We start from the raw sequence: 21,920 nt of genomic DNA, 5'->3' as shown, positions 1-21,920 counted from the left end.
CACCTGCCTCGGCCTCCCAAACTGCTGGGATTACAGGCATGAGCCACCAGGCCCAGCTAACAAATAATTTCAAGGTATGTTTCAAGGCTAAATGTAAGAAAGGAAAAAAGTTTCAAAATGCATTTTGAAGCTGAGCTACTTGGTTACATATTGATGCTTTTATTTCTGTAGGATAGATTTCCCAAACAGACTGCTAGCTCAAATGTTATTTTCCAAATTGGCTGTAGCAATTTATATTCCCGCCAGCATGTATGAGTGTCCTTTGTTTATGCTTTCAGTATAAGGTATGATTACTCTTTTTATTTGTTTGTTTGAGACAGGGTTTCTTTCGCTCTGTTACCTAGGCTGGAATGCAGTGGCATGATCTCAGTTCACTGCAACCTCCACTTCCTGGCTCAAGTGATCCTCCAGCCTCAGCCTCCCAAGTAGCTGGGACCACAGGCATGAGCCACCACGGCCAGCCCATTTTTGTATTTCTTGTAGAGATGGGGTTCACCATGTTGTCCAGGCTGGTCTCGAACTCCTGAGCTCAAAGTTGTCTGCCTCCCTTGGCCTCCCAAAGTGCTGAGATTATAGGCATGAGCCACCGTGCCTGGCGCAGATATGGTTACTCTTTATAATTTTTGCCAGTTATTGAAAAGTGGCATCTCTTTTTTGTTTTAATTTGCTTTTTCCTGAATAATGAGGCTGAGCAGTATCTTTTTATATTTTTATTAACTACTTGAATTTCCTCTTCTGCAATTTGCCTATTTGTAGCCTTTGTCCATTTTTCTATTTGTCATTAGTTTCTTTCTAATTAATTTGTAGAAATTATTTATATGTTACAGGCTTTCATTCATATGTGTTACAAATATTTTCCCAATCTATTTTTTTTTCTTAATTTCGTTTATGCTTTCACGATGGAAAAAACTTAACTTTCATATAGTCACTTTCCTTTATGATTCCTCTTAATCGAGTTCTCTTCATACACACCTCCTCACTTTTATTTTTATTATTTTATACTTAGATATCTAATGCATTTCAAGTTATATTATCTTACATTATATGACATAGTGGCTGATTGCCCCAAATTTGCAATCAACTCTATATAATAGAATCTCTACTACAATGCCTTAATCAAATAGGGGCCGGGCGAGGTGGCTCATGCCTGTAATCCCAGCACTTTGGGAGGCCGAGATGGGTGGATCACCTGAGGTCGGGGTTTCGAGACCAGCCTGACCAGCATAGAGAAACCCCATCTCTACTAAAAATACAAAATTAGCTGGGCGTGATGTTGCACGCCTGTAATCCCAGCTACTTGGGAGGCTGAGACAGGAGAATCACTTGAACCCAGGAGGCGGAGGTTGCAGTGAGCCGAGATCATGCCATTGTACTCCAGCCTGGGCAACAAGAGTGAAACTGTCTCAAAAAAAAAAAAAAAAAATCAAATAGGGCTTTTTTTTTTGGTTTGTTTTTTCATGTAACAAGAAGAATAGAAGTAAAAGATTAGGACAGGTGTGGTGGCTCCACCATGCCATCAAAGATCCAGGCATCATCTCCCTTTCGGTTCCACAATTCAGGGATTCTTCTTTTTCTTCTTCTTCTTCTTCTTTTTTTTTTTTTTTTAAGATGGAGCCTTGCTCTGTTGCCCAGGCTGGAGTCCAGTGGTGCGATCTCGGCTCACTGCAACCTCTGCCTCCTGGGTTCAAGTGATTCTCCTGCTTCAGCCTCCTGAGTAGCTGGGATTACAAGTGCCTGTACCTCACCCGGCTAATTTTTGTATTTTTAGTAGAGAGGGGGTTTTGACATGTTGGTCAGGCTGTTCTCGAATTCCTGACCTCAAGTAATCTGCCCACCTCGGCCTCCCAAAGTGCTGAGATTACAGGCATGAGCCACCACGCCCAGCCTATTATTTTCTTTTTCAGGCAAGCCAGTTTCTGTACTAAAAGGGTCACATTTACACATTATGGGCAGGAAGAATATAGGGTGAAGGACACCCTTCTTTTCTTTTTATCAAGAAAACAATAGCTTTCCTGGAAGCTCTACCCATTAGACTTCTAATTATGTCTCACTGAGTGGGACATGGCCACTCTTATTTTCAAGAGAGTCTAGGGTGGTAAATAGATTTGTCTGGACACATTGCTGCCCTAAACAAAATCAAGATTCTGAATGAAAATTGGTTAGGCAACTAGCAGTGTCTGCCACAGGAACTAGCTTTATTTTCTTCTAGTTGTATACTCAATTATGCTAGCACCATAAAATAAATAAAGTAAAAAATAAATAAATAAAATAATAAAATAAAATTAAATAAATAAATAAAAAGTCATCTTGGTCCTTGTATTAGTCTGTTCTCATGCTACTATAAAGGACTGCCCGGGACTGGGTAATTTATAAACGAAAGAGGTTTAATCAACTCACAGTTGCACAGGGCTGGGGAGGCCTCAAGAAACTTACAATCATAGTAGAAGGGGAGGCAAACACATCCTTCTTCACCTGGTGGCAGGAAGAAGTGCTGAGCAAAGGGGGAAAAGCCCCTTATAGAACCATCAAATCTCGTGAGAACTCACTCACTATCACTAGAACAGCATGGGGGTAACTGCCCCCATAATTTAATTACCTCCCACTGGGTCCTTCCCACGACATGTGGGGATTATGGGAACTACAATTCAAGATGAGATTTGGGTGTGGACACAGCCAAACCATATCAGTCATTTATTAGATTGCCATGTAGTTTGATCAGTTTTGGGGTTCTGTTTTTCTTTTTTTAAAAAATAGAGATAGAGTCTCGTTTTGTTGCCCAGGCTGGAAGTATAAAGGCATGATCATAACTCACTGCAGCCTTAAACTTCTGGGCTCAAGCAATCCTCCCACGTCAGCCTCCTGGGCAGCTGGGACTACAGGTACATGCCAGCATGCCCGGGTAACTTATTTGTTTTTATTTTTTGTAGAAATGGGGTTTTGCCATGTTGCCCAGGCTAGTCTCAAACTTCTGGGCCTCAAGTGATCTGTGATCTACTCTCTTGGCCTCCCCAAATGCTGGAATTACAGGCATGAGCCATCACACCTGGCCTAATTTTTAAAATTTTTATAGACACAGGGTCTCACTTTGTTGTCAAGGCTGGTCTTCAATTCCTGGCCTCAGGCCGGGCGTGGTGGCCTGTAATCCCAGCACTTTGGGAGGATGAGGCGGACCGGAGGCCAGGAGTTCAAGACCAGTCTGGCCAACATGGTGAAACCCTGTCTCTACTAAAAATACAAAAATTACCTGGGCGTGGTGGCGGGTGCCTGTAGTCCCAGTTATTCGGGAGGCTGAGGCAGGAGAATCACTTGAACCTGGGAGGTGGAGGTTGCAGTGAGCCAAGATTATGCCACTGCACTCCAGCTTGCATGACAGAGTGAGACTCCATCTCAGAAAAAAAAAAAAAAAAAAGAATTCCTGGCCTCAAGCCACCCTCCCGCCTTGGGCTCCCAAAGCTCTGGAATTACAGGCATGAGCCACTGTGCTATTTTCTCTAATGATCTAGATGTCTATTCCTGTGCCAATATCATACTGTTTTATTTACCATAGCCTAATTTTAAGTTTAATATATGATAAGACAGGTTCCCTTTGCTGGTCTTCCTTTCCAAATATTCTTGACCATCTCATTTATTCTTCTATATGAATGTTAAAATTACTGTCCAGTTTTTTAAAAAATTGATGTATTCTGATTCTAATTGCACTTATATGCTAATTTGGATTCATATGTTACATTTATATGTTAATAAAAGAATTGGCACCTTTATGATATTAATTCTTCCTATTCAAAAACATAGAATGTTTTTCCTTCATTTAAAGGTATGATTTTATGTCTTTTAAAAAGGTCTAAGTCTTGAATTTTTATGTAGCCAAATTTATAAAAAATTTTTTCCTTATAGCTTCTGAATTTGGTAACACGTGCTTTAAAAGGCCTTTTTCACTCCAAGATTAGAAAAATATTCATCCATGTTTCCCTTAGTACTTTTGTGGTTTCATATTTTGTCTTCAATTTTTGATATATATGTAGTTTATTTTGGCATAAAGTAATGATCTGGGTTTTTTTTTAAGTCTAACCAGTTGTCTCATTACATTTATTGCATAAGCCATCTTTCTCCCACTGATCTGGAATGCTAGTTTTATCATATCATGAATTCAGTGTGTATTTGGGTCCACTTTTTCTTTTTGCAATTTGTTCTGTTTCTATACTAATACAATAAACATTTAGCCTCTTTGGAGTGCTAAGTGATTTCATCAAAACATTTAGTGTTCAATTCCATGTGAATTCCACATTTTTCTTCCATTTTGAGATAAGGAAAGTGAATCTAGAGAAGGTAAGTTAATTGGCCGGGCACGGTGGCTCACGCTTGTAATCCCAGAACTTTGGGAGGCCAAGGCGGGTGGATCACCTGAGGCCAGGAGTTCGAGACCAGCCTGGCAAAGATGGTGAAACCCCATCTCTATTAATAATACAAAAATTAGCTGGGTGTGGTGGTGCACACCTGTAATCTCAGCTACTCAGGAGGCTGAGGCAGGAGAATCACCTGAACCCGGGAGGTGGAGGTTGCAGTGAGCCGAGATGGTGCCACTGCACTCCAGCCTGGGCGACAGAGCGAAACTCTGTCTCAAAAAACAAACAAACAAACAAAAAACAAAAACAAAAAAAAGAGAGAGAAGTTATTTCTCATGCGTTTGGATGTGGCCTCTTGTACTTTCTCCAGGGAGAGCAGCTTGTAGTCTTCATTACTTCCGAGTTGGGATGAGCATTCACATTAGAAGACATGGATGAGGTTCTGAGATTATTATTACGGTATTGATCCAGGGACCAAGCAATGCCTGGGTCCCTGGGTGCCCTCTTCTCTTTGGCATTCCAGATCGAGGGAGCTACAGAGAGGTATACACAGGAATGGAAATCCAGTACCTCCCGCTATGCAGCTCTGTTATATTCGATGTTTTCTCTCTTCTCCGTGAAACTAACATGACACAGACTGCAGAGGAGGCCTCTATAAGAGAACAAAAGAGAAATAAATAAGGCCCAAGGAATGCCTTGGACTCTGACCAATCATATTAACCACTCCTCCTAGGAGCTGAGGGGCCTAGGAAAGCCTTTTTGGAGCGGTAGTCCTGAGAAAATGGAGCAGAAATGTTCTCTCCCGAGATCTGCAAAGTTGAACCATATACCTCTAGTGTAACCAAAGGGCTACTGAGATTAAAAATTGAGGTGGGGTTGGTGGTGGTTATGGTTAGAGTCATTGTTTCCTTAGTGTTTTTATGTTTTCAGCCTATGAGTGTTTGCCACTTCTACAGACCCCAGTTCTTCAGAATTTCTCATTAGAAACCTCAAGAATTACCTAAAGGGTATGTGAACTCCTAGTTGCTGGTATCTTCCATCATCCAATAATTGAAAAACATATCATCGTTTCAAGATCTCTTTTGAAAAATAGTTTTGCTAGAATATAATTCCAGTTTGACAATGATTTTCCTTTCAGACGTTAGGGGTATTATTCTGCTATCTTCTGGCTTCTTCCGTTGCTGTTGAGAAATCTGCTGTCATTTTCACTTGTTTCTTTGTAGGTAGGATATATTTCTCTCTAGCTGTTTTAGGATCGTTCTCCTCAGTTTTCTGTAGTTTCACTATGATGTGTCTTGATGTGGATTTCTTTTTATTTTTCTGGATTGCAGTTCACTGAGTTTCTTTAAGAATTTGGGTCTCATTAATTCTTGAAAATTCTCAGTCATAACTTTTCAAATATGGCCTCTGCCCCATTTTCTCTATTTCGTCCTTCTGGAACTCCAGATACACGATGGATCTTTGCGCTTTATCGTCCATGACCTATGATCTTTCATGCTTTCCATGTCTTTGTCTCTGTGCATTCTGGGTAACTTCTTTGGGGCTATCTTCTAGGTCACAAATTATTCATTCATACTATTCATCTATTTAATCTTTCCATTGATTTTCTACTTTCAAATATTATAATTTTCTTTTTTTATGTTTTGCCTCTCCTAAAATCAGGTGTTACTTTAAAAAATTATTGTTATTATTATTATTTTGAGACCGAGTCTCGCTCTGTCGCCCAGGCTGGAGGAGTGCAGTGGTGTCATCTCAGTTCACTGCAACCTCCCCGTCCCCGGCTCAAGCAATTCTTGTGCCTCAGCCTCCGGAGTAGCTGGGACCACAGGCCTGTGCCGCCACGCCTGGCTAATTTTTGTATTTTTAGTAGAGGCAGGGTTTCACCATGTTGGCCAGGCTGCTCCTGAACTCCTGGCCTCAAGTGATCCACCCGCCTTGGCCTCCGAAAGTGCTGGGATTACAGGCATGAGCCACTGCACCCAGCCTTATTATAATAATTTTCATTTCAGAAGTTATTTGATTCCCTAATCACTACCTACTTTCATGCCATGTTTTAACCTAGTCAAACTGCTGGTCTCATATGTTTTGTTTTTTGTCTTTGAGACAGTCTCACTCTGTCACCCAGGCTGGAGTGCAATGGCATGATCTCGGCTCCCTGCACCCTCCACCTCCTGGATTCAAGTGATTCTCCTGTCTCAGCCTCCTGAGTAGCTGGGATTACAGGCGTGTGCCACCACATCTGGCTTTTTTTTTTTTTTTTTTTTTTTTTGAATTGGAATCTTGCTCTGTCACCCAGGCTGGAGTGCAGTGGCACAGTCTTGGCTCACTGCAGCCTCCTGCTGTTCCAGCAATTCTCCTGCCTCAGCCTCCCCGGTGGCTGGGATTATAGGCATGTGCCACTACGCCCAGCTAGTTTTTGTATTTTTAGTAGAGAGGGGGTTTCACCATGTTGGCCAGATTGGTCTCAAACTACTGAGTTCAGATGATCCACCCACCTCGACCTCCCGAGGTGCTGGGATTACAGGCGTGAGGCACGGCGCCCAGCCTGGTCTCATATGTTGATAGTAGTCAAAGCTAGATAATGGGTACTTAGGGATTTGTTAGACTTTTATTTACTTTTGGTATATTAAATGATTTCCATAATCAGTTTTAAAGGGCAGGGAGAGGGTCATCACACTTTAAAAAGTTGGGGAGAATTGAACAATAGGCCATATGAAAACATAAGAATTTAAACTGGGTTGTGGAGAAGACAGAATTGTGGGGCATGAAACTTTTGTGGAATACAGTGGAGGATTCTGAATGGGTTGAGGACAGCAGGCAGGGAGGCTGTGGATATGTGGGAGACAGGAAAGAAGAGGCAGAGAGTAGGAAGTGGGTTCCAACCCATGATGGGAGGAAACCAACACAGTCTATTCCATTTTCCTCAGGGCTCTAGGACCACAGAGCCACTAAAATAATCTATATGCTGCCTTCATTTGAATATCAATGACTGCTGGTGTCTGGTTTCAGGGAATTTTTTCCATTGCTCCCTTCTGTCTAGTCCAGTATAGCCAGTCTGACCTCTTGGCTCAACTGGTATCATCTCCAACCAATTCATGCCATGACTTGCTAAGAGAAAGAGCGTAAGAGGCAATGAAGAAAAGAACCGTTCAGACTTCTTTTCTTAGGTGACATAATTCTGTCTTCCCACTTTCTGTCCTGTTATGAAAAATTTGAAGAAAAATTTTAATTAAAGTATACACATTCAACTGGATGTGGTGGCTCACGCCTGTAATCCCAGCACTTTGGGAGGCCAAGGCAGGAGGATCACCTGAGGTCAGGAGTTTCAGACTCACCTGGCCAACACAGTGAAACTCCATCCCTACTAAAAATACAAAAATTAGCCAGGTGTGGTGGCGCATGCCTGTAATTGCAGCTACTCAGGAGGCTGAGGCAGGAGAATCACTTGAAACCAGGAAGTGGTGGTTGCAGTGAGCCAAGATCGTGCCAATGCACTCCAGCCTGGGCAACAGAGAGAGACTCTGTCTCAAAAAAAAAAAAAAAAAAAAAAATCCACGTACATAAGCAGAGAATACGCATTAAAAAAATCAGCAGAGCCTCACATTCAAGGATTTTCTACACAAGAAACAATTCCTAAAATATGTGCTTGGAATTACTAGGGTTTCTCTTGCAAACATTTTATTAACACCTCATTCTTTTGAAATTGTGGTTATATATGTCATGTTATTAGATCTTTACAGCAACTCTCCTGGGTAAAGTGGTTATTACTAGGTCATTTTATAGAAGGAAAAACAACCAGTACTTCTTTTTTTGCTTTACTTCGTAGCTATTGCTTCCTTCAACTTGATATTTCAATCCTGGCACATAGTGGGGGCTCAACAAATATTTGTTGGAGGAATGCCATTTAAAATACAGTGATTGGATAGGAGAATATTTGAGGGCATTAACATTTTTTAAAAGCCAAAAAAAAATACAATTGGACTTATGAGATTTTGATTTTTTTGTATATTTTCTTTAAAAAAATAAGCTTCTCTAGGCTGGGCTTGGTGGCTCATGCCTGTAATCCCAGCACTTTGGGAGGCCGAGGTGGGTGGATCACCTGAGGTCAGGAGTTTGAGACTAGCCTGGCCAACATGGTGAAACCCCGTCTCTACTAAAAATACAAAAATTAGCTGGGCGTGGTGGCATACACCTGTAATCCCAGCTACTCAGGAGGCTAAGGCAGGAGAATTGCTTGAACCCGGGAGGCAGATGTTGCAGTGAACCGAGATCCCACCACTGCCCTCCAGCCTGAGTGACATATCAAGTCTCTGTCTCAAAAAATAAATAAATAAATGAAGTGTATGAATAAATAAATAAGCTTCTCTTTTGGCTTCTTCCAATGTAGTCTCTTTGAGTAGGAAGAAATTACATTATTACGATTTAGACTGGTAAATTTTTTTTTTTTTTTTGAGATGGAGTCTCGCTCTTATTGCCCAGACTGGAGTGCAATGGCGCAATCTCTGCTCACTGCAACTTCTGCCTCCCGGGTTCAAGTGATTCTCCTGCCTCAGCCTCCCGAGTAGCTGGGATTACAGGTGCCTGTCATCACACCTGGCTAATTTTTGTAGTTTTAGTACAGATGGGGTTTCTCCATCTTGGGAGGCTGGTCTTGAACTCCTAACCTTGTGATCCACCCGCTTCGGCCTCCCAAAGTGTTGGGATTACAGGTGTGAGCCATCACGCCTGGCTGACAAGTAAATTCTTATATCAAAAAACTGAGTTAGACTTGGTCCCTGGAGCTGTTTTCCATCCCTAAAAAGATGATGTCAAGCTATCATGTATAATAAATAACAACTCAGTTGACCACAAATTTTCCTTTAAGCCTAATGATGAAATAATATTATAATGAAATACTTAGAAGTTTTAAGGGAAAAAATCCTTTGTCATTAAAATTTAAACCAAAACAATAACTTCACTGTTTTAGAATAAAATTGGCATATGAAAGGTTTGATAGTGAACGATAGTAAGATTAACCTACTACAGCATTTGCCTTTAGCATTTACTAAGTAATACTTGAAGCTATCATAAATCTGCAAATGAAGATGTTATTTATTGTATTACTGCTGAGATTGTCTTTTTCAGATTTCTAAAACATTACAACAAATGCACACATGAGGGCGTTCTAATCAGCCAGATATGGAGAGGGCATAGGCATTTGTTGACTGTTAAGTCAAAACTAGTTCTATACTTTTACAGATGGAAAAATCAAGGTCCACCAAAGAGATTATGATTCTACATGAATTATTCTCTAGAGAAAATAAATTGGGTATTAGAATTTTAAAAAGATTGAACAGAAATCCCTGTCAGTGAATTTATGCTGGAGAATTTTGACTCTTATCCCAGCAACTCCTTGTTGAAAATCTTTACCCATGGCATGATATAATTTATTAAATGGGTTTGGTAATAGTGTTTATAAGATGTAGGAGAAACAGTTAATTAGAATATTTTTATGAACTTTTGCTCTATAAAATTATAAAATGTTAATTGTGCTTCACTTATACTTTTTTTTTTTTTTTTTTTTGAGACGGAGTCTCATTCTGTCGCCCAGGCTGGAGTGCAGTGGCGTGATCTCAGCTCACTGCAACCTCCGCCTCCCAGGTTCAAGCGATTTTCCTGCGTCAGCCTCCTGAGTAGCTAGGACTACAGGCACACGCCACCACACCCGGCTAATTTTTGTATTTTTAGTAGAGATGGTGTTTCGCCACGTTGGCCAGGGTGATATTGAACTGAACTCAAGTGATCTGCCCGCCTTGGCCTCCTAAAGTGCTGGGATTATGGGCGTGAGCCACCAACACCTGACCCATTTATACTTAAGGCTGATTCTCAACTGATTTGGGTAAGATCCTTAGTCTTTCCCCATCTCTGACATAATTCCTAGTTTGTCTTTTGGCTTTCCTATATATATAAAGCTACCAGGCTGCTTGCAGATTTTCCAGGGAAGGAGTCCCATAAACACTCACAAAGATTTTATTAGGGAGAAGCTATGATGGAAATATAGAATGTAGATTTTTTTAAATTTAAAAATCAGTATGTAGAGCTGGGCACAGTGGTGTGTGCCTATTAGCCCAGCCACTGGAGAGGCTGAGGCAGGAGAAGCCCTTGAGCCTAAGAGTTCAAGACTAGCCTGGGCAACACAGAGAGACCCTCATCTCAAAAAATTTAAAATAAAGTATTGCAATATTTATTATATAGGCAAATTTTTTTCAACTTAAGTACTATCCTCATCAAAGGAAGATTTGTTTGATTAGATCCCCACACAGGCTGGCCACTTCCTCATTTCTACTTTTTCTTTTCTTTTTGAGATAGAGTTTTGCTCTTGTTGCCCAGGCTGGAGTGCAATGGTGCGATCTTGGCTCACTGCAACCTCCGCCTCCCGGGTTCAAGCGATTCTCCTGCCTCGGCCTCCCGAGTAGCTGGGATTACAGGCATCTGCCACCACACCCGGCTAATGTTTGTATTTTTCGTAGAGACGGGGTTTCACCATGTTGGCCAGGCTGGTCTCGAACTCTTGAGTTCAAGTGATTTACCTGCCTCGGCCTCACAAAGTGCTGGAATTACAGGTGTGAGCCACTGCGCCCGGCCTCGTTTCTACTTTTTCAAAGAGGTTAATTTTCTTTAAAAAGTAAAGTCTTTTGCCCGTGCAGTGGCTCATGCCTGTAACCCTAGCACTTTGAGAGGCAGAAGCAGACTGATCACTTGAACTCAGGAGTTCAAGACCAGTCTGGCCAACATGGAGAAACCCTGTCTCTACAAAAAATTAGCTGGATGTAGTGGCACGTGCCTGTAGTCCCAGCTACTCGGGAGGCTGAAGCAAGAGAATCACTTGAGTCCAGGAAGCAGAAGTTGCAGTGAACTGAGATCACGCCGTTGTACTCCAGCCTGGCTGATGGGAGTGAAACCCTGTCTCAAAATAAATAAATAAATAAATAAACTCTTATTTAAAAAAAAAAAAGCAAATCATGAAAGAAAACAAAACCCAGGGCTCTGAATGAAAAAGATCTCTCCTTTAGGGGGCTAGGTGATGGAAAAGAAAATATATCATGAATTTCATGTTCTCATTTGTCTTCATTAATGACTTATATGTATATATATTTCCACTGAAGACATAGATATGCATTTGATCACCTACATTTGTTTGTATTTTGAGTCATAAATTAAGTCATTTCCTGTTCAGAAAGCACCTGACAGTCTTATGATAAAAAACAGGGAATTTTAAAATCACAAATGCAAATAACAAGCCAGGCACAGTGGCTCACGCCTGTAATCTTAGCTCTTTGGGAGACCAAGGTGGGCAGATTGTTTGAGCTCAGGAGTTGAGACCAGCCTGGGTAACATGGAGAAACCTGGTCTTTACAAAAAATAAAAAATTAGTGGGGCACGGTGGCATGTGCCTGTAGTCCCAGATACTCAGGAGGCTAAGGTGGGAGGAGCGCTTGAGCCCAGGACGTCGAGGCTGCTGTGAGCTGTGGTCGCACCACTGCACTCCAGCCTGGGTGACAGAGTGAGACCCTATCTCAAAAAAAAAAAAAAAAAAAGAGTGCAAATAACAGATGACCTTACAAACATCAAAAGTTATATCTTTATTTATAATGTTTTGCCTATATTTAATGAAATATATTAGACAAGTAAAAAATGTAACAGTATGCATATGGCTTTAACTTGGCCCTGCCCAGTACTCTGCCCTCATCTCTTTTCCTTCCCACTGAGTCCTTCCACATTAGCCACACCACAGCAAACCTGACAAGCTTCTGCCTGAAATAGCACCATTGCACTTCTCTTCCCTCTGCCTGAAACATTCTCTTTTTTTTTTTTTTTTTTTTTTTTTTTTTGAGATGGAGTCTCTCTCTCTCGCCAGACTGGAGTGCAGTGGCATGATCTTGGCTCACTGCAACCTCCACCTCCCGGGTTCAAGCGATTCTCCTGCCTCAGCCTCCCGAGTAGCTGGGATTACAGGCACCTGCCACCACGCCCCGCTAATTTTTGTATTTTTAGTAGAGATGGGGTTTCACCATGCTGGCCAGGATGGTCTCAATCTTTGACCTTGTGATCCACCCGCCTCAACCTCCCAAAGTGCTGGGATTACAGGCGTGAGCCCCCACGCCTGGCCACCACAATCAATTTTAGAATATTTCATTTCTCCCAAAAGAAATCCCATACCTATGAGCAGTCACTCCCCATTTCCTCCATCCCTCAGTCCTAGGCAACCACTAATTTACTTTCTTTTAGGATAGGATTTGCCTATTTGGACATTTCATATAAATGGAACCATACAATTTGTGGTCTTTTGTGACTGGCTTCTTTCAAGTAACCTAATGTTTTCAAGGTTCATTCATGTTATAGCATGTGTCAGTACTTCTTTCCTTTTGTTTTTTTATGGCTCAATAATATTCTGTTGTAGGAATATAACACATTTTATTTATCTGTTTATCACTTTGTTTTTTTTTTTTGAGATGGAGTCTCAGTCTTTCACCCAGGCTGGAGTACGGTGGTGTGATCTTGGCTCACTGCAATCTCCGCCTCCTGGATTTAAGCCATTCACCTGCCTCAGCCTCCCAAGTAACTGGGATTACAGGCATGTACCACCATGTCCTAGTAATTTTTGTATTTTTAGTAGAGATCAGTTTTCACTATGTTGGCCAGGCTGGTCTCGAACTCCTGAGCTCAAGCGATCCTCCTGCCTTGGCCTCCCAAAGTGTTGGGAGCCACCACGCCCAGATGTCTCCACTTTTTGACTACTATGAATAATGCTGCTATGAACATTCACGTATAAGTTTTTGTGTGGACATATGTTTTCACTTCCCTTGGGAATATGATGAAGCCTGGCATTGCCAGGTCATACGATAACTCTATGTTTAAAGTATGGAGGAACTGCTAGACTATTTCCAAAGCAGTTCCAACTTCATTGCAAAGCATTTTACATTCCCTCCAGCAATATATGAGTGTTTCCATTTTTCCACATTCTCTCGAACACTTGCTATTATCTGTCTTTTTATTATAGCCATTCTTGTGAGTGTGAAGTGGTATCTTAACATGGTTTGGATTTGCACTTCCCTGATGGCTAACGATGTTTCTATGGTTTGAATGTTTGTGTCCTCCAAAATTCATGTTATAACCTAAGACCTAATGTGATGATGTTAAGAAGTGAGCCCTTCAAAGTGGTGATTAGGTCATGAGTGCTCTGCCCTCGTGAATGAAATTAATGCCCTTATAAAAAGGCTTCACATAACATCTCTTCTTTTTTTTTTTTCCTTTCTCCTCCTGCCATGTGAAGATGCCACTGCAAGAATGGGAACAATGGAACAGGCCCTCACCAAATGCCAAATGTGCTATCACCTTGATTTTGGATTTCCCAGCCTCTGGAACTGTGAAGAATAAATTTTTTGCTTATAAATTATTCAGTCTCAGGTATTTTGTTATAGCAGCACAAACAGACTAAGACAGAAATTGAGTGTATTTTCTTGTGCTTATTGGCCATTTGTTTTCTTTCTTTTATTTATTCATTTTTTTTTAGGTGGGGTTTTGCTCTGTTGCCCAGGCTGGAGTGCAGTGGTACAATCTTAGCTCATTGCAACCTCTGCCTCCCAGGTTCAAGTGATTCTTGTGCCTCATCCACCTGAGTACCTGGGACTACAGGCGTGTGCCACAACACCTGGCTAATTTTTATATTTTTAGTAGAGATGGGTTTTCGCCATGTTGGCCAGGCTGGTCTCGAACTCCTGGCCTCAAGTGATCCACCTGCCTTGGCCTCCCAAAGTGCTGGGATTATAGGCATAAGCCACAGCACCTGGCCCTTATTGGCCATTTGTATATCTTCTTTGGAGAAATATCTGTTCAGATCTTTTGTCCCTTTTAAAATTGGGTTATATCCTTTTTTATTATCAAGTTGTTAAGAGTTCTTTATGTGTTCTAGATCCAAGTCCATTGTCAGATACAGTAGTCTCCCTTATGCTTTCTGCAGTTTCAGTTACCTGCAGGCAGCTGCAATCCCAAATATTACTGTATTTTGAGAGAGAGAAAACTATTCATGTAACTTATATTAAAGTATATTCTGGCCGGGCACGGTGGCTTACGCCTGTAATCCCAGCACTTTGGGAGGCCGAGGAGGGCGGATCACAAGGTCAGGAGTTTGAGACCAGCCTGGCCAATATGGTGAAACTCCATCTATACTAAAAATACAAATTATAAAATTACATAATTATACAAAACTACATTTTATATAAGTACAGCATTATATAAAATAGCAAAAATTTGGAAACAACCAAATGTCTAACAATAGGTAGTTAGCTAAATAAATTGTGAAACATCCATGTAATGAAAGCTATACAACTATAAAAAATGATCTAGATCTATTTATAAAAATTAGCTGGGCGTGGTGGCAAGCGCCTGTAGTCCCAGCTACTTGGGAGGCTGAGGCAGGAAAATCACTTGAACCTGGAAGGCGGAGGTTGCAGTGAGCCCAGATGGTGCCACGGCACTCCAGCCTGGGCGACAGAGCAAGACTCCATCTCAAAAAAAAAAAAATGTATATTCTAATTGTTCTATTTTACTATTACTTATTGTTGTTATTCTATTACAGTGCCTAATTTATAAATTAAACTTTATCATAAGAATGTATGTATGTATAGGAAAAAAACATAGTATATATAGAGTTTGGTACTATCTGCAGTTTCAAGTATCCACTGGAGGTCTTGGAACGTATTTTGTTACATATATATATATCTATATATCTATAAATATCTATATATAAATACGTATATATATTTATGTATGTATCTATAATATATATGTTTATATATCTATATTTATCTATATCTAGATAAATATATATATATGTATTTTTGAGATAGGGTCTCAGTCTATTGCCCAGGCTGGGGTACAGTAATGCGATCTTGGCTCACTGCAGCCTCAACCTCCTGGGCTCATGTGATTCTCCCATCTCAACCTCCCAAGTAGCTGGGACCACAGGCACATGTCACCACATCTGGCTAATTTTATTTATTTATTGTAGAGATAGGGTCTCTCTATGTTGCCCAGGTTGGTCTTGAGCTCCTGGGCTCAAATTGATCCTCCCACCTCAGCTTTCCAAAGTTCTGGGATTACAGCAGGCATGAACCACTGTGTCTGGCTACATATTTTCCACAAATAAAATGGGCCTACTTTGTATATAATTTGCAAATATTTTCTCCCATTCTATGGGTTGTCTTTCACCTTTTTTTTTTTTTTTTTTTTTTTTTTTTTTTGAGGCAGAGTCTTGCTCTGTCACCCAGGCTGGAGTGCAGTGGCACGATCTTGGCTCACTGCAACCTCCACCTCCCAGGTTCAAGCAATTCTCCTGCCTCAGCCTCCTGAGTAGCTGGGATTACAGGCACCTGCCACCATACCTGGCTAATTTTTGTATTTTTAGTAGGGATGGGGTTTCACCATGTTGGTCAGGCTGGTCTCAAACTCCTGAACTTTTGATCCGCCTGCCTCGGCCTCCCAAAGTGCTGGGATTACAGGCGTGAGCCACTGCACCTGGCCGTCTTTCACCTTTTTTTCCCCTAATCTTTACAACTTGTGAATCTTTCACCTTCTTGATGGTATTCTTTGAAGCACAAAAGTTTTAATTTTGATGAAGTTCAATTTATCAATTTTTTTTCTTTTGTCATTTGTGCTTTTGGTGTCATATCTAATAAGACTCTGCCTAACCTATGATCACAATGATTTACTCCTATTTTTTATATGAGTTTTATAGTTTTCACTCTTACATTTAGGTCTATGACCCATTTTGAGTTAATTTTACACATAGAAATTTAAATAAATATTACTCAATAAATAGCATCATTAGATTTAAACTATTCATAGTAGCCACTATTGATGAAGATGTCTGGGAAATAAAAATTCTCACACAATATTTTTGGAGTATAAATTGGTACAACCTTTTTGGAGAACTATTTGGTAATAGCTGTATAACATAAAAATGCTTATATCCTTTGATCCAGGAATTTGATTCCTAAGAATTTATCTTACAGATATATCATAGAAGTTCTTAATCAGTCTCCACTTAACCAATTCACCGGAATAACCAACACTATAATTCTCTCTTTAAAGTACATTGACAGATGCCCACAGCCCACTGAACACTACACTTTAAAGCCACCAAAATGGGAAATTATAAACTATGTGTTTTGGGCATGGTTTATGCAAGCAACATGATGTAGAACTGTAATAAGTTAACTCATTCTCAAAATAAAAGGCCTTGACTCTTTGTCAAAAGAAAAACGTATTTGTATCTTTTAAGGTAATATAAAACATTTAAAACATGCATCAATTTTTTTTTTTTTTAATACCAAGTCTTGCTCTGTCACCCAGGCTGGAGTGCAGTGGCATGATCTTGGCTCACTGCAACCTCTGTCTCCCAGGTTCAAGTGATTCTCATGCCTCAGCCTCCTGAGTAGCTGGGATTACAGACATGTGCCACCGTGCATGGCTAATTTTTGTATTTTTAGTAGAGACAGGGTTTCGCCATGTTGGCCAGGCTGGTCTCGAATTCCTAACCTCAGGTGATCCTCCCACCTCCGTCTCGCAAAGTGCGGAGATTGTAGGTGTGAGCAACCGCGCCCGGCACATGCATCAATTTTTATGATTCCTTGCTTGAACTGATTAACCAGTCAACTACTGGTTCCAATAAGGTTGGATGAGGTGGCTTATATTCTACTTAACTGCCGCCCCCCCTTCTTCCTTTTTTTTTTCTTTCTTTAACGCACTGGCTGGAGTGCAGTGGTGTGATCTTGGCTCACTCTAGCCTTGACCTCCTGGGCTCAAGCAGTCTTCCCACCTCAGCCTCTAAGTAGCTGGAACTACAGATGTGTGCCCCTATGCCTGGCTAATTTTTGTATTTTTGTAGAGACAGGGTCTCCCCATGTTGCCCAGGCTGGTCTCCAACACCTGGGCTCAAGTGATCCACCCACCTGGGCCTCCCAAAGCGCTGGGATTACAGGCGTGAGCCACTGTGCCTGGCAACTTGTAACAATTCTTTGTATATTCTTGATACAAGTCAATTGTCAGATATAGTAGTAGTATATAATTAAACATAATTATATAAAACTATATTTTATATAAGTACAGCATTATATAAAATAACAAAACTTTAGAAATAACCAAATGTCTAACAATAGGTAGTTGGCTAAATAAATTGTGAAACATCCCTGTAATGAAAGCTATACAACTATAAAAAATGATCTAGATCTATTTATACTGACATCGACAGATGTCTAACATAAATTACATGAAAATAGGAAGTGACAAAGAAGAGAGTATGGTATAATCTTATTTGCATTAAAGTAATCAAAAAAACCAACTTATATAATAGATACAGGCTGGGCAGGATGGCTCACGCTTGTAATCTCAGCAATTTGGGAGGTCAGTGTGGGAGGATCACTTAAGCCTAGGAATTCAAGATCAGGCTGGGCAACATACCCAGACCCCATATCTACAAAAAGTTTAAAAATTAGCCAAGTGAGCTACGATCACACCACTGCACTCTAGCCTGGGGGACAGAGCAAGACTGTCTCTAAATAAAATAAAACAAAATAAAATAGGCTGAGCATGGCAGCTCATGCTGTAAAAGTGCTGTAATCCCAGCACTTTGGGAGGCTGAGGCAGGTGGATCACCTGAGGTCAGGAGTTCAAGACCAGCCTGGCCAACATGGTGAACCCTTGTCTGTACTAAAAATACAAAAATTAGCCAGGAATAGTGGTGCATGTCTGTAATCCCAGCTACTTGGGAGGCTGAGGCAGAAGAATTGCTTGAACCTGGGAGGCGGAGGTCACAGTGAGCTGAGACCGTACCATTGCACTCCAGCCTGGGTGACAGAGCAAAACTCTGTCTCAAAAAATTAAAATAAAATAAAATAAAGTAAAATAAAATATAATAGATATAGCTACATATGTGTGAAAAGGACAACAACATTAAATTATGAGTGTTTTCTGTTGCTCATTCTGTCCTCCCTTGAGGGACCTTTCTAAGGAGGAAGCATTCTTCATTTACTTGACAAATTGTTCAACCATGGGGTCACATAGGCTGAAAACTAAAAATGCCTATAGACTGCTTTACTTAGGAATAGGAAAACATAAAAGGAAAAGAAACAAGAGGAAGTAGGTTTGAGACAAGGTAGCTATGAGTTTGGAGGAAGAAAGAGAGAAAGGGCAGTTTTGTGAGATGGAAAATGGCTAACGTGGACATTTTGGAAGTTTTATTATGACCTGCAATGTAATTTTCAGTTATTCATTTTCTCAAAGCTGCAATGAAGTTCTCCATTGCTCTCTAAGGCTTTTGGAGTTGTTATTGTGTTTTATAAAAGCTATATCTGCAGATAGAGACTGATCTCATATATGAATAGAAAAAATCTGAAGAAATAAAAATCGTTGATAATGATAATCTCTGGAGAAAAAATTTTCTGGGGAATTTTCATTTTCTCTATTGTGTTTTTCCGTAAGGTTAGAAAGTTTTGTTATGAGTATACATTCCTTTAGTTACTAGGAAGTGAAATGTAAAACTGTGGGGTTTGTTCCGTTATTTCAGGACTAGGGATTAAAGTAGTGAAATAAAAATGACTTTTAATTCCACCTGATGCGTTTAGATCACAGCTTTCTCATTGATAATATTAAAACAAGCAGCTGCTTTTATTTTGGAAGGCATTAACTCAACTTAAGTTTCATTAAAGATATTTGCTCAAGCCCTGTAGCACTTGGGATTGTCTGCTCTGTAGGGCGGATGTATGTGTGTGTGTCCACATATTGTTTAATACTTTTTATCAACTTTAGTTCATAAGCCTTCCACAAACATTTTCAATGACTGCCTGCTTGTATATAATTTTATATGTTGCAAATTGACCTTAGAAATTGTAACAAATAATTCAATCAGTTCACTCTGGTATTTACACAGTACAGCCTAGTTTATTTAATTTGTGGGAACCAAGATTCAGAAAGCAGTAGGAAGGAGCTATCAGTTTTTCTTGTCTGAAAGGGCACTTCTTCCTGGATTTTAATGTTTTAAAGGAGAAAGTAATAACAAAGTTGCCAGATCCTGTTCTTTCTCTGCATTGAGGTCCTGTAACATGGTGGTTATTGGCATTGACTCTTGGTTCACGGCAAGTTCTTGGCTGCATGGGTTCACAGCGTAGTTCTGTGACCTCAAGCAAGCCAGTTCACATATTTGTGCCTCAGTTTTCTCATATATAGAATGAGGAGATAGGCCAGGCACCATGGCTCACGCCTGTAATCCCAGCACGTTGGGAGGCCGAGGCAGGTGGATCACCTGAGTTCAGGAGTTCAAGACCAGCTGGGTCAACATGGTGAAACCCCATCTCTACTAAAAGTACAAAAAAATTAGCTGGGTGCGGTGGCAGACACCTGTAATCCCAGCTACTTGGGAAGCTGAGGCAGGAGAATCACTTGAACTCAGGAGGCGGAGGTTGCAGTGAGCTGAGATCATGCCATTGCACTCCAGCCTGGGCGACAGAGTGAGACTCCGTCTCAAAAACAAACAAACAAACAAAAAAACCGAGGAGCTAATGCTTTCCTTCACTAGGTTGCTATAAACATTAAATAAGAAAATATATATGGGGTTGACAGCAATGCACCTGGCATAAACTGTGTGCTTAATACATGGAAACTAATAATAGTTTGTTATTATTGAATTTTCTTTTCTCTAGAATTTTGAAACTATTTTAGAAATAAAAAAGAGCTGTGAATTTTACCAAAGCCTACACTGAATTCAATCTGATGTAAATCAAGTTGCAATCATGGCAAACTTGAAGTAGTACTGTGAAAAGGTTTTTGTTTGTTTGTTTTTTAAATTAAGGGTTATGGCCAGGTGCAGTGGCGCACTCCTAATAATCCCAGCACTTTGGGGGGCCGAGGCAGGCGGATCACTTGAGTTCAGGAGTTCAAGACCAGCCTGGGCAACATGGTGAAATCCCATCTCTACAGAAAATACAAAAATTAGCTGGGTGTGAGGGTGCACACCTATAGTCCCAGCTACTTGGGAGGCTAAGGTAGGAGGATGGCTTGAGCCTGGGAGGCAGAAGTTGCAATGAACTGAGATCACACTACTGTACTTCAGCCTGAGTGGCAGAGTGAAACCCTGTCTCAAAAAAATAAAAAATAAAAAATAATTAAGCAATGATGAAAGGAGTTCAAAGAAGTAACAGAATGAAAGGGCCGGGTGAGGTGGGTCACTCCTGTAATCCCAGCACTTCGGGAGGCTGGGGTGGCCAATTACCTGAGGTCAGGAGTTTGAGACCAGACTGGGCAAAATGGCAAAATCCTGTCTCTACTAAAAATACAAAAAAATTAGTGGGGCATGGTGGCTGGCACCTGTAATCCCAGCTACTCAGGAGGCTGAGGCAGGAGAATCACCTGAACCCGGGAGGCGGAGGTTGCCATGAGCCAAGATCAAGCCACTGCACTCCAGCCTGGGAGACAGAGCAAGACTCCATCTAAAAAAAAAAAGAAAAGAAAAGAAAAGAAAAAGGTATATTTAAGTAGTGGAACAATATTCTCTTCCATCTATGCCTCCATTCCCCTGCAGCCATCAGCATTCACTGCTTCAAGGAAAAGATGATACAGGTGAAAAGCTTTTGTGTTATGAGAACCAACCTGGGCTTCTGAGTTTCACATGCCCAAGGCCTAGAAGATTCATGGTATAAAGTTCATGCCATCAACAGTGATTTGGAGGAACAGGTGGAGATCCAGGCTACCTACTCCAATCTGGACTAAGGGGTATCTCTGGACCCAGTAAGACGCGGGCACAAAGGAAGAGAGTACACGAGTGTGGACATGCAGCGTGCAGGCCACACTCCTGAGAGAGGGTGCGGAGGCTGCCTGCTCACCCTGCCCCAGCAGAGGGACCAGCAGATCTGAAGAGGCCCTGCAGCCAGGACCGGGAAGACTCCCCAGGGGCCAGCAGGCCCCACAGGGGAACGGTAGGGTCTCAGCACATGGTGGCCCAGATAAATGGCAACTAGCAGCCCCAGCATCACGTTGGCCTCTGGAACTTAGGTGCAGTGAGGAAAGGCAGGAGGAGGCATTCTGCATTCACTCAGATTAAGTTTCTGCCATTGGGCAGAATGGGGGCTCAAAATAGAAATTAAGTGTGGGGATATAAAAATAAAAGTTAATCTTTTACACTCCTGAGTTAAGGCTTTAAGTATATGAAGATCTAAATACATTCCAAATGTTTTACTAGGATGTTTTGAAATGTCATATCTTTCTTGTACCAGAAAAACTCTAAGCTGCCTTCTTAACATCATGACTAGAAAAAATATGTCATTGTTCATGAGGCTGAGCACACATTAGATAGCAGGTAGACATTTTAACCATACTGCTGGAGGATTAAAATAGTACTTTGTTAAATGCCCAACGTAATGCATACTTATATTCACCAAAAGGCATGTTCTGGAATGTTCATTGTAGCACTTTTTTTTTTTTTTTTTTTTTTGAGAAGGAGTCTTGCTCTGTCGCCCAGGCTGGAGTGCAGTGGCAAGATCTCAG

General features: G+C 40.9%; 1 protein-coding gene across 3 annotated transcripts in view; it reads left to right on the top strand.

Moving 5' to 3' along the window:
- LOC134737580 (ribosome-binding ATPase YchF-like) overlaps positions 1-13,778 on the top strand; it is a 48,837-nt gene extending 35,059 nt beyond the window's left edge. The window contains exon 3 of one of the 3 annotated variants that reach the window (XR_010124542.1): positions 13,657-13,778. The gene's annotated coding sequence lies outside the window, so the exon portion shown is untranslated. Of the gene's footprint in view, positions 1-12,835; positions 12,952-13,656 lie in introns of those variants that run through there. The other 2 variants (XR_010124541.1, XR_010124544.1) reach the window with 2 other exon arrangements.
- The last annotated feature ends 8,142 nt before the right edge of the window (positions 13,779-21,920 follow it).

This window comes from Pongo pygmaeus, chromosome 19 (genome assembly GCF_028885625.2).
Source record: "Pongo pygmaeus isolate AG05252 chromosome 19, NHGRI_mPonPyg2-v2.0_pri, whole genome shotgun sequence".
NCBI classification, from domain to species: domain Eukaryota; kingdom Metazoa; phylum Chordata; class Mammalia; order Primates; family Hominidae; genus Pongo; species Pongo pygmaeus.
Note: the sequence above shows the minus strand (reverse complement) of the source record. Positions and strands in the feature narration are given on the sequence as shown.